At 41.2% G+C, this 13,022-nt stretch overlaps 1 protein-coding gene across 1 annotated transcript in view; it reads left to right on the plus strand.

Annotated features, from left to right (window-relative positions):
- Positions 1-531: 531 nt before the first annotated feature.
- Positions 532-13,022, plus strand: part of CCSER1 (coiled-coil serine rich protein 1) — a 637,592-nt gene continuing 625,101 nt past the window's right edge. The window contains exon 1 of the mRNA XM_027731767.2: positions 532-783. The gene's annotated coding sequence lies outside the window, so the exon portion shown is untranslated. The remainder of the gene's footprint in view (positions 784-13,022) is intronic.

Genomic DNA, 13,022 nt, shown 5'->3' on the forward strand with positions numbered 1-13,022 from the left:
GCTTCTTAAACCTCACTTCCTCGTTCCCTCCCTAGGACCAGGAACGCGTCGGGATGCCGATGGAGCAACGGGGAAATAATTACAAAACACGTCTCTTTTGAAAAAAAAAAAAAAAAGGACGAGGAAGTGAAATCAGAGGGCTCCACCGCCCTCCGGGAAAGGGAAAAAAACACATACAAATCCCTGAGCAGATGGTGAGTGTAAACACACCGGAGAGGAGCTGAATTCCTCCCGGGGTGGCGGGGGGAATGGACGGACGGACTTGGACTTTTCCCCTCTCCGCCAGCTCGCCTCTCGCCCGGGGAAGGTGCTCCGCGCGGGGACACACGGACAGACGCGGGGACGCGCAATGACACACGCGTACGCGTACACACACACGACCCACCCCCACGCGTACGGACAAGCTCATCACCCACCGCACACGGACACACAGAGCCCGAGGCCGCCCCGCACCGCCCCACGGGCACCCGCACCCCGCACCGGCACACGCGCGGAAGCACCGCCCCGGACCGCCCCCGCATCCCTCCCTCCTGCCCTCCCTCCCTCCCCGCCCGCCGCGCACACACACACCGGCCGCAACATGACGGGCGGACGGACAGACTGACGGGCTGGGGCGCCGCTGCTCCGCACGGATTATTCGCCGCGCGCCGGGGGGACGCAGGAGACCACCGACCCAGCGACCCGCAGCGGGGCGGGGACGGCGCCGCGCCGCGCTGCCAGGAGGGTCCCCAGCCCCCCGCCGGCGGACTGTGAGCGCGTCGGGCGCTGGAGGAGCCCGGCCAGGTAACGCTGGGCAGAGTGGTGTCGCCGGGCAGAGCTGGCCCAGGCCGTGGAGCGCCGCCGGGTCCCCGGCGTGCGAGTGCCCCGCAGCCGCCTCGCCCCGTACGGCAGGTGCCGAGGTGATGCGGCGGGTGTCGCCCCGGGGCGCGGGCGGCCCCCCCTGCCTGGCCTCGCCTCTGCCGGCGGCGGGGCGGCGGCCGCGGGGCGCCCTGCGCCGACCGGCGGCGCAGCTGCGGCGGCGGAGGATCGGGGCTGCCGGTGCCGCAGCTCCGCGCTGATCCCCGGCAGCCGCGCTCCGGTAGCGGCGGGGATTAGCGAGGGCGGGCGGGCGGGCGGCGGGGGGGACACCGGCGGCACTGGCGTCTTTGTGGCGGGGCGGCCGGGGATCGGCGCCCGCAGGTGTGTCCCGGGGCCGGGGCAGCGGCGGGGCCGCGGGGGGCGGCCCGGGGGCGTCGCGGAGCCCGTCGGGCCCGGCCTGCGGGGAGCCGGTGCCGGGCGGCTGCACCGCTCCGGCGGTCGCTCCGGCCTCGCTGCGGCAGGTGACGGGGGAGAAGAGCGGGTCTGTTTTTTGTTTGGTTGGTTGGTTTTGGCGTTTCTTCTCTCTATGTTTTTCCTTTTTTTCTCCCTCGGTGTTTATTAAGCAATCTGCAGTTAAGCTATGAAGAAGATAGGGAGAAGTGGTTTCAGAAATATGAATGGGTAGGGCCAGGGCGCTCGCGGTCGTGTGTGACATTTCCCATGGATTGTAAGGCGGGAGCTGGAGGATGCTGCCTGTGTTTTCCAAAATCGCATGGCATGCTTAAAAAGTGGAGCAGATGGTGATGATAGTGCTCATTATGAAAAAGGTTCATGAAAATCCTGTATTTCCTCTAGACAGTTTTTGTGTTGCTTCTCCAGGCTTAAGAGGTTATCTTCGACTTTTGGCAAGGAAAAGAATGTTGCTGCAAGTTGTCTTGCAAAAGAACAGTTATTTTGCTTTTCCACAGAGAAGGGAACCCCCTGCCACCCAGTTTTATGTCTCTGTCTTGCCTTTGGGATTGACAGCAGTTAAGTGTCTTGGCATAGACAGAAACTGCAGTACACTGTTTTCTTATTGCACACCTTTATTATTGAATGGAACTAGAAAGGAGACTCAGAATATCCTCTTATCCCTCTCTGCGCCAGATGTGTTTTTCTATCCAGTATATATTGCACTTGAAGTGTTAAACTCTCAGGGGGCATGGAGGTGGGGATGTGAGGCAAGGTCTACTAGTTACTTCAAACAATTCTCCTTGCTCATACTTAAGAAGGAGAGAAAGGAACATGTTGTAAAAGCAGCTGAGGAATATATAAAAGTGAAATATTAATGAACTGGAAAAGCTCAGATAGCAAAGACATTGTGCCTAATCATTCAGGAGGGTTCTTATTCTCTTTAGAACTCCTCACTGTATGTGTGCCTGTAGTACAATTGCAATTGGTATAAAAGACAGTAATATTTGTATTTAACCAGAAAGTAGTAGTAATACTTTTTTTTTTTATATTAGGGATTATCTCTGCAGTGCTTGCTCTAGCCATGTTTTTTGAGGCTGCTGTAAGACAGAAAAGTATTACAAAAACAGTAAAAAATATTTCAAGAATGTTTTCTTGCAAATGTAAATGGAAAGGGCTGACTCAGACCTGGAATAACTCTGAGGAACAAATAGCCTTAGAGAGTCCTCTTAGAGACATTATGATGACTTTTCACCCTGAAGCATCTCTCTTGCATCCCAAGCAGAGAGCAACATCCCCTAAATAGGCAGCACTGTCTCAGAATCTGCTGAAAACGAGGCATATGAACAAGGGATATTTTCTGCAAATTGGGCTTCCTTTACCTCTTGGAGTCTGGAATGCAGTGGTCCCTGTAGTTTGAGTAACTTCCCCAGTTGGGTTTGGAGGGATACTAAGTGCAGCAGCTTTCTGCCACACTTTGGAGAGGGAATTTAGTTCAGTAGGAAAGTCGTCTGTCAGCCCACAGCGTGAAGTCCTGTTGCTCTGATTCCTGGCAGTACTTCATGGAGTACCTGGTGGCTTAAGCGAGGCCTGCCTTCTGGAGAGCTTAGTGCAGGCCTGAGTATAGATGGGGAGGTGTACCAGGAGGACCTGGAATAGTGTATAGGATATATACCATGTCTGGGTTACAGGAGGTAGTGTTTGGTTTTTAAGTCTATTAGTCACAGAAGATGCTGAAAAAGCATCTCGTATCTTCAGATCTGCGCATATGGTTGCGTGACAGCACGATCTCTTGTGCTGCATAAGCTGTGTGTGGTTGAATGTCTTTTTCTTCTTCTTATATTTGAACATAATGCTTCACAAAAGCCTTTAAAGTTAATAACTTGATATTGCTGAATTTAAGTTTTTCAGTGTTTTGGGGTTTTATTTTTGCTAAATGGAGTGTTTCATAAATTGAAAGAGAGATGTAGAGCTATTGTTCCATCTGAAGAAATTCCCACTGCTCCAGGAAGGCTTATGGAAGATACTATGGTTTTGTTGGATTAGCTCATCTGGAGTATTTGAAAGGGCAGAGTTGCATAGGCCAATGTATGGTTTTTATGAATTGTTGGGATTGAAGCAGATACAAGTCACTGGGAAAAGCATTTTGTAAAATTAAACTTAATGATAGATTTTGAAAAATGTAAATCTGCATATTCTAAGGACGTGACATTTTCCCTAGTATTTTAAGTTCCTGGATTGTTTTCGCTGTACTTTTGGAGCTGTTCTAATAAAAGGAGGCTGTGTATTTATCAAGTGTTACAGACCTTTGCATCAAGGGAAGAAGTGAATGTTGCACAGTGTTTTTCCTGAGGTTGATTGACACAAGTAAACCATGAGATGAAATAGCATATCAATGGAAAAGAAACCTTATAAATGCTTACAGTCAAATTATTAAGCGATTCATACTTTAGTTTTGGAATAACTACCAGCTTGTTAGGGGGAAGAACTGAACTATATTTCTATCTTGCAAAAGTTACTCTATGTTAGAAGGTTCAGTGCCTCATGTCTTCCCCTTAAGAATAGTTTTACTGCCAGTGGAGGGGCTCATCATGGGATAGGGTGGGGGGAACAAAAGGAAATATGTACATAAATAATGGCAAGTGGAGGCTGGGTTTGTTTCCTGAGAAATAACTGCAGTTTCATCAGGTTTTTCTCACAATATTGCATTTATTTGGCAGTTTTTTGCAGTGATAGTAAACTGGATTACCTTGATAAAGTAAATATGCTTTTGTATTAGACTTTAGCTGGCTGAGGTGGCGTGTAAGATACAGAACCTGCAAGTGCTTTAAATGTGCATTGTCGTTTGTACTTGTAATGTTTCATGTGTATTCCTATTCCCTGTGTATTCATCAAAGGCCTATAACTTTGAGAGTATGGAAGATGCAGCCATATATTTTGCAAACAATGATATTAAACTTCTGTAGCTGTTTGCTAGTTAAATGTTTACTTGTACTTACTGCTTTTTATTTTGTTCTCACCACAACTCTCACCACTACATAGTGGAGTGTATTGCTTAGATAGTACTAACTCACACACTCTGTGACTGAAGACTGTAGTATCATTTCTTCATTGTAAGGCAATGAAATGATAATGCTTCCTGTGAAGTCTGCTGTCTTTACCTGAAATGTGACTGTCCTGTAGAAGGTAGTTGCTTTATAATATATATGATAGTGTAGGGGAAAAGAAACTACAGGCAAGCAATAGGGAAAAGCAGTCATGTCCTGAATGTGGAAAAAGTAAGATTTTTATTAAATGTGCGCTGTAGTCTTTTGCTAAAGATTAAAAGGAAAAAATACACTATTGAGGGGTATTACAAGATCTGAGTGATGATGATTTTGTATCCAAATGTTCTATATTGCCTATAGACAGTACTATTTGTTTGCCCTGGTTATTGTTATGAATGCCCTTGTGAGTGTTGAAGTATGAATGTGTAGTTGTTTTCCTCATACGTGGGAAATTTGGACCAAGGGTTGGACTCGATGATCTCGGAGGTCTTTTCCAACCCAATCGATTCTATGATTCTATGAAATTGAAGCAGTGATTATGTTCAAGTCATATAGTTGATCTGTGATAGAGACAGGCAGTTGAACTGGAATATGCATCCTGAGTCCCATAGTCTTATTTTAATGGATTAATTGTGTTTATATAGCTTGTTTGATAATTTGGCATAGATGTGGAAACTTCCTAACAGATCCAATTCCAGGACTTGTGTGTAAATTTATGCAGCATTTTCTCCACAAGGACTAAATACTATTGGATTATTTCTTTCAGTCTAGGCAAAAAAGTTTTTCCTGGATTTCATTTTGTTGTTATGTTTGAGAGAAAGCAGTTCTGCACTCGTAGAATGTAATGATGCTTTTACATTATTTAAGGAAATACCACTTAATTTTTTATAATGCTCTAGCATATCAGGAATTTGAGATCTAGCTCAGTCAGTAATGCTTCTGAGGGTCACAGCTGTTTTCCAGTGGGAAGAACCAGTTGTGACAGACTGGTAGGAAGCTTTTAAAAACACTCTTCTCCTATAAATTTTGGTAGTGCAAATCCTTGCTTCTGAAAGTGTAGCGTTCATTTCTAATATATTTCCAGCTTTGGCTTTCTTCTCTTTTTTTCTTCTTTCACTCTTGTTTTGAGGCTCTTTGCTGATCCTCCTTTGATGTTTCGTCTTGATGTGATCTCTTCAAATGTTTTAATACAAAAATAACAGCTCTCAAGTAATTTACTGATTTTGTATAGTGCAGTAAGATTTAGATTTGGGTAATAGTACAGAAGTATTCTACAGGTTTCTCATCTGTGTGTTGCTTGTGACATAGTCCAAACTTGGTCATTTATCTATGAAGCAATGACGTCTATGGAAATGTCACCTTCCAGTGATGTTAACCTGTCATCATCCAGGCCAGGAAAATCTCAGACCCTGACAAAGAGGGAGTCACCCGGTACAGCCAGAAGGTGGTCAAGAGGGGTGTGCTGTGCTGAGGTTGTAGTGACAGCTCCTGCCCACTCTGCCAGTAACCAAATACACCAGCAGTGCTTTGTATTTTGTTCTGTGTGCTAGGTAGTAATTTCAAATTCTACAGTGTCTTCTAGCTATATTTAGTGCAGTGCCAATTTCTGGGGTTATATTTCTGCACTATTCTGACTCATTTATTTATTAATACAAGTATTTTGTATTCATTTTTTTGCTATATGAAAGTGAGGAAAGAGGAGAAGAGCAAACTTTTGCTGTCACTTCTTGGGGAAGTTTAAGCTAGTGGCTAAACTGCTACTGACTTGAATAGGAGCCCTGGTAACTGTTTTATCAGGTTTTATACTTTAAAATATGAAGGCTGGATTCTTGATGACCAACTGAACATGTGGCACAGAGACAATGGAAATAGAATAAAAATTCTTCCAAAAATAAGATTGCGTTTCATTTTCTTTATTAGTTGCCACTATGCTTAATACTGTAGTCTATGCAAGACTGTTTATTCTGTTGTTAACACAGAAGCTTTAAATAAGAACGTAATCTGTATATTGAAAGGATGAAAATGCTAACAATTTCATTTGCTGCATTCAGAAATTATTAAACTGCCTTGGAAAGGACATTCTTCCAATGATATATTAATGTTTTTACTCTTGATGTTGCTGAAGGGAGGTAACTGGCAGAAAATGGCAATAGGGAAAATGATGTGGTTTTCTCCATATTTATTTCAAGTAAATTGATACTGGAAGTTGATGTACATTCTTTCAGATTCACAGACCTCTCAAATACTTTGAGAGCAGATCATACCTTCAGCTTGAGTGTAAGGTATCAAATGTGCTTAAAATGACGTTAAGCTTTTAATATTTCTTTATACTTAAATATGTTTTAAGTTGGGACACATAGCGTCTGTAGGAAATGGCATTTACAAATTGATATCATGTAATGTGTTAGTTCGATATGCATGTAGAAGTGCAGTGTTGTGGTATAATAGAATATGGAGTTATTAAGTTTGGAAATGACCTCCAAGATTGTGTCAAACCTTTTACCAAATATCACTGTATCCACTTAACCATATCACAAAGTGCCATGTTTTTTTGACACTTCCAGGAATGGTGACTCCACCACTTTCCTGGGCAGCCTGTTCCAATGCTTAACCACTTTATCAGTGAAGAAATCTTTCCTAATATCCAGTCTGAACTTCCCTTGGCACAGCTTGAGGCTCTTTCACCTTGTCCTGTCACTAGTCGCCTGAGAGAGGAGGCTAACCCCTCACCTTGCCACACCCTCCTTTCAGGTAGTTGCAGAGAGTGATAAAGTCTCCCTTGAGCTTCATTTTCTCCAGCCTAAACAACCCTAGTACCCTCAGCCTCTCCTCATAGGACTTGTGTTCCAGACCGTTGACTTATTGCATGACTACTTGGCTAAAATAACCCCCCACCTGGCATGTGAAGGCACACCTGTGTGTCTTGCAGAAGCAGCCTATGAAGGCATTCCAGTTGATTCATCTGCATTTCTTCTGGTAGAGGGTAATGAGCTGCCAAGGATCTCCTGGGCTGGGAGAACCATGTGGGTGTCTGCTGTTCTCTTCTGGTTTTGCTGTTTCCCAGTGTAAAAGTAGATGTGGTGTAAGGACTGTGGTGTGCAGAGGTGATAGCAGGCTCTACCCTTACTGTGAGTAGGAAAATAAAGTGGGTTTGTTTTATATCAATTCTGTAGTGTTTTGTAGGTACAGTTCGTACAGTGGTTATATTGTGGGGAGGAGACTCAAGAATCCTAATTTGTTATGGTTTTGAACCCATTTTTTCAATGTAGCGGCTGTGAGCTCTGTGAGAAATGTCCCATAACCCAGTAGCAAAACTGTTGCTGATTTTCATGACACCTTGATTACACCCATAATAATATTTTAGTGTCTGTTAGTTTGCTGTGTACAATAATTATTTTATTAATGACTGATTTTCAAGTTACTGAGCCTGTACTGTTTTGATGGGGTTTTGTTACATCATTAAATTCTTAGTACTTCTAAACATTAGGTTATGAAAATGTTTCTTACAGTAAGTAAGTCCAGAAAAGTAGGAATTCTAGAATGGTTAAGACACTGCAAATACAATTGATATAAGTTCAGTGCATCTGAAAATAAGGTGCTTTGTACCAATAGGCATCTATTCTATACTGGTAGTGATTATGCAAGGGCACAATACGGGCATTTAGAGTTTTTATGATGTTGATAGCAGAGGTTCAGAAAATCACAGTTGTTTAGATGATTCCCTGGATTTAAAATTTTCAGAAATTGATAAAGAATGGGAAAGTAGAAGGAAGAATAAAATTGAGTAGAGAGCTGTGGTAAACATGCATGTGGAGTAGATGAGGAGAAAGTAAAAGAAATATAAATAAATTAGTTTGTCAGCTGATAAGAGCTGACACCACAAATGTCTTCATTTTATCTGCTGATCTTTATTTTACAGATAGCAAACTCTAGGGCATCTGCTGAGATGGGAAAGAAAAAGACACAGAGGAGAGCTGGTGGGGAATGAAAAGGAAAATCAGCTGTTCTGTTCTCTCAGCTCTATGCCTTTGTTCTACTCTACCGCAAAAAAAGTGTTAGAAGAAATTTAGGGATTAGTCACATTAGCTGCAAGGTAATCTCTATCCTCTCTAAACCCTCATTTTAACATCCTGATCTTGGCCAATTATGTTTTTGGTGGCTGGCTGTCTGTGGCAGAGTCTCAGCAAATTTCACACCAGTCTTTAGTACTTGCTCATGGCCCTTAATAAGGAAGTAATGTACAATTGTCTGTTAATGGTAGGTTTTGTTACAGATTAAATTTTTACCATGCAGAAATCAAAACCAGAAGCCAAAAGGCTGTTTTAGACTGTCAGATGTGCAGCTTTGCTACACTTGTGTCTATTTCTAATGTACAGGAAAGTTAGTTTGAATTTGTTTCATTTAGTGTTTAGAGCTAAGAACATGCAAATAGCCACCTTATGTGGCATAGCTAAAGGTCTGATAACTTGGTTATGCATCTGAATCCTCTTTGTTAAGAGACACATGTCATTTTTACCTATAATAATTTCAAATTAAGAGTGAAGATGAAGATGACTAGGGTGTTAATTAGACTTCAATGAAGTTTTTAGCTAACTCATCCTGTGAGTTGCTTGCAGGGATAACCGATATTCCCAAGACACTGTAGGGATCAATTTTCTGTGGTAAATACTGCATACAGACACACATATAAATAAATAAATAAATAAATATAAATATATATTTATATATAAAATAAAAATGTTCTCAAAGTCAGAAGGTAAGCTCCGTTGAAGGCTATGCTCTGTTCTAAATGAGGAATAGTGAATGGTTCAGAAAAAAGGATTTCTTTCATTTACTTTAGTAACAGTAAAATTGAAACAAATTTGCAGGTTTAAAAATCTGCTCTGACATCTCTAAATAGTCAATAACTGGGAGGTGGGGGATGGGAAGAAAATAATAAAACAAAAAAAATGCTTTTTATTTTGGTTTTAAGGAGTTAAATATGTTGTGGGCAAGATGTTTCTGAAAGCTGTGTGTTGGAAATGCACACATTATTTGTAGCCTTGGTTTAAGAGGGTCTTATGATGATACTGTTCATTGAAGAAGGCAAACAACAAGTTACTACTGGAAAAGGGTGTGAGAATTTTAGAGTTTGTCTATTTTCTTATGCTTTCATTTGAATTTGAGTGAGATCCTGCATTGTAAATATTTCATTGTGTTTCTATATGCTTTGAAAATAGTTAAGGGTGAAAAAAGAATGTATAAAAGAAGCAATTCCCTGCTCACATAAATGATTCTTTTTTCCCTTATAGTTTGCAGTTGCCCAGGACAATTCATGTGACTTGCAAAGTGCTGAAGTTGAACACCAGTAAAACTGTAAAACACTTACATGGCGCTATATGTTTATGCAGCATTTTCTAAATATAGACTAAGTCCTTGTCATAAAGGGTTTGTATAGTTGAAACAGAACAAGACTTGACATGACACAGAACAGCTTGAGAGAGAGGCATGAGAGCTGTAGGTGAGGAATTGTGAGGAACTGAACAACTGCTTCAAGTGAAGGATTTGAGGAGGGCTTGAAAGGACAGTGAAAATGCCCACCCCCTTCAATTAAAAAAAAAAATACAGGAGTTGAACTCCTTTTGTTGCCCATTTTTTTTGTTAATAAGTTTTCAGAAACCACTATTTCTTTCTAATTTAGATAGTAAACACTATATGAGATCTGTAGAAATTTTTTATTAAAATTAATAAATAACGAAGGAATTTAAAACTGTTCTCAAATGTACACTTATGGGTCTAGATCCTCAGTTAGTGTCACAGCACTTCTTCCTTTAGTCGATCCAAACACACGTAATGGTTGTAGCTCCTGTTTGGCCTCGTATTTGTTAGGCTGAGCAGTGGCTGCTGATGGCTGAGTGAAAGAAGGATGGAGTAGGTAGAAAATGTAATAGCTTCTGAATGGCAGTGTCTGTAGCATCATTCCCTTGGTATGTGTTGGTTCTCCTCTGTTCGTCTTGAAACCGTTTTTTTTGTCCTTGAAGAAGCTTGCAAACCTTTGTTAAATTGTGCTGCTCAGACAATAAATGAAAACACATTGCAGTGAAAGCAACTTAGGCTGATTTCCTGTGCTATCCTACTGTCCTGGTGTATTGTTTGTGTATTAATCTGCACCAGATATTTTTGAACTTGCTGCTTGCTTTTAGCGGTATTTGACAAAAGAACGGAAGTCCTAAAATGTAATTAAAGTTTTAATAAGTTTTGAGAAATTGGAGGAGAGACAGTCCTGTAAATTCTCTGGCTGAGAGAAAAGCTGCCCGGTGAGTTCATTCTATGATCAGTATCAAAGAGTCAACCTGGGAGAGGAGTCTTGTATTTGTCCTGGCTGCTGGGAGCTTTTTAGACATTAAAATGAACTAACTACAACATGCAAATCTGTAGCTAACTAGGCCTTGTTAGATCTGGAGTTCATAATGATGTATGATTTAAAAAACCTGAGTGGTTTTCTTAAGTTGTTGTTCATTTGGGGTTTTATTTTTTTAATGGTCTTCCTCCCTCCCCTTGGGTTATTTTTATATCACCTTTTTCAAAAGCATAGGGTGGAGCACTCATTCAGGGTGTTGGACTGACGCCTGCCTGATGAGAATTGGTTTGTATAAGCCCTTGTGCTGTATCCATTTACAGCACCTGCAGATTTGCTTCTCTTTTTGTTTTTATTACTTACCTACCTGAAGTCCTTAAGAAAGTATGTTGCTGGTATGGAGCTTTTATTAAACTCAGCTTTTGACTGGGAAGGTAACAGGTATTGTGGTTTTTAAGTTAGTCTGTTTTCATTGACATTCAGCACATCTGTCAACAGGAGCAAAGACCAGACTTCTTTTTTTTTTCTACTGTGTCAGAATAGGATGGGGAAAGCCCAAACAAACTCTGCTGTCAAGAAGGTGCAGATTAATTTGTTTTGCTTTGAATGAATGCACCTATGTGCTTGGAAGAATAGAAGCTGTGCCAACTCAGAGAACTATGTATTGGGCTGGCTGACCATAGTGTAATAAATTGAAGAAAGATCCCAGTTACAGATACTCAGCTGAAGATGGGAAACTAGTAATCTACGTTCTGTTGCCATTCAGCATCTGTCTGGTACCTGTGGTTTAGGAGTGTGCATTAAGAAGAGGCATCTGTTTTTCTCTGCAATAGCGAAACACTTAGCAATTAATACTGAATGCAAAATCCAAATATTTGTATTCAAATAATGTGCAATCCTATGAAAGTGTTTTAAGTGGTTTGCTGCTCTAGTAGAAAATGAGCTTAGAAATAAAGCAAGGGAGTCTTTGTGTCAAGAGTAGCTTAACAAACATACGGAATGTTACATTTCAATATTTCACTCTTAATGCTAAGATTTAGAAAGCATATTACTTTTCTGAACTGTACCTGAGCACAAATTATGGTGAAGAACGTACAGAATAAATGAAGAGAGTGACTGTGGTAAAAAATAATTATATTGTGTAAGTGTTTGGCATGGTAACAACATCCAAACCCTCCATGTGTGTTTATTTTGGAAAACAGTTTGGGCAGGGCACTATAGTAATTACTCAAGTCATGTTTATATATAAAATGAGCTTGGTTTGCTTTGTCAGGCAGGTGTGTTGCAGTGTTTCATTTGCTGAGCTAGTGTGCAAAAATGCACCTGTTTATTGGAATGACAATTTCAGCTGAGATAAACTGGTATGCAGGGTACAAGAAAGTGACTCAAGGGTGAGGCACCCTCTTTAAGATGGGATTCTTGCTTTGGCATTGTGATAGTTTTGCCTTTGTTCATTTTAGTTGTGCTTCAGTCAGTGCTGGTTGGACTTCGGTTGTGCTCTGGTTACTGTATGTGTGTATTAGAAAGACCTTTTGTAATTTATCTATTATGAATGATTGTAATTGAGGAAAGTTATTTCATGGGCTAACTTATTATCTTGAATAGAGCAGCTTGTAATACTTAGGGGTTTCCCAGTGGGATTTAATGAATCTATGACAATAGAAACAATTATAGAGGTGGTGGGAAGAATCCTTGAATGTATTATTTTTATTTCCCTGGAGTTAATCTTCACATATCAAAGTAAATTAACCAGAATATGCTGCTTAGATGTCTTCTAGATTCCCAAGTCAAAAGCTATTATGAACAAAATGTGATTCTCTTTATTCCCTGTCCTACAATCCTTTCTCAAAGTATGTTCCTAGTGCTGTCAATATAACTGAACAAGGCAATATTCTACATACATTTGTGGTATTAAGGGAAAGACTCTAGTCACTGGGATATGTATAGGTGAAATTATTTCAGGAGATATTTTTTCATGAGTTTCTTTGTTGGTTTTCTTTTTTCTCTGTTAAGTAGATTTTTGACATTAATTAACCAGTGCATGAAAAATGATGTCTAAATGATTACTAAGAAGAAAATTAACTCTATCCCAGCTGAAACCAGGCCAAAGGAACAGGTGTTTTCCTTTAATGAATGCTAAGTCATAGCTTGTCATATCATTCTGTGAAGATTTTTTTTGAAGGTTGCAGTGTTTTGTCATGAATCTAGTTTTCAAAATCAACTGAAAATCCACAGAGACATATGCTGTGCTACTGTTAAGGAAACTTCCCAGTCTGAGCATTCCTGGCAGTCACACTCCTGATACCAGAGACCTTAACTACTGGGACTGAAGCCCCTTCATGGCAGGTGGTTCCAGTGAGATGACAGGAGCCCCACTTGACTCCCCACAC

This window comes from Pipra filicauda, unplaced genomic scaffold (genome assembly GCF_003945595.2).
Source record: "Pipra filicauda isolate LSUMZ 115617 unplaced genomic scaffold, ASM394559v2 scaffold111_size4109106_pilon, whole genome shotgun sequence".
Classification (NCBI taxonomy): Eukaryota; Metazoa; Chordata; class Aves; order Passeriformes; family Pipridae; genus Pipra; species Pipra filicauda.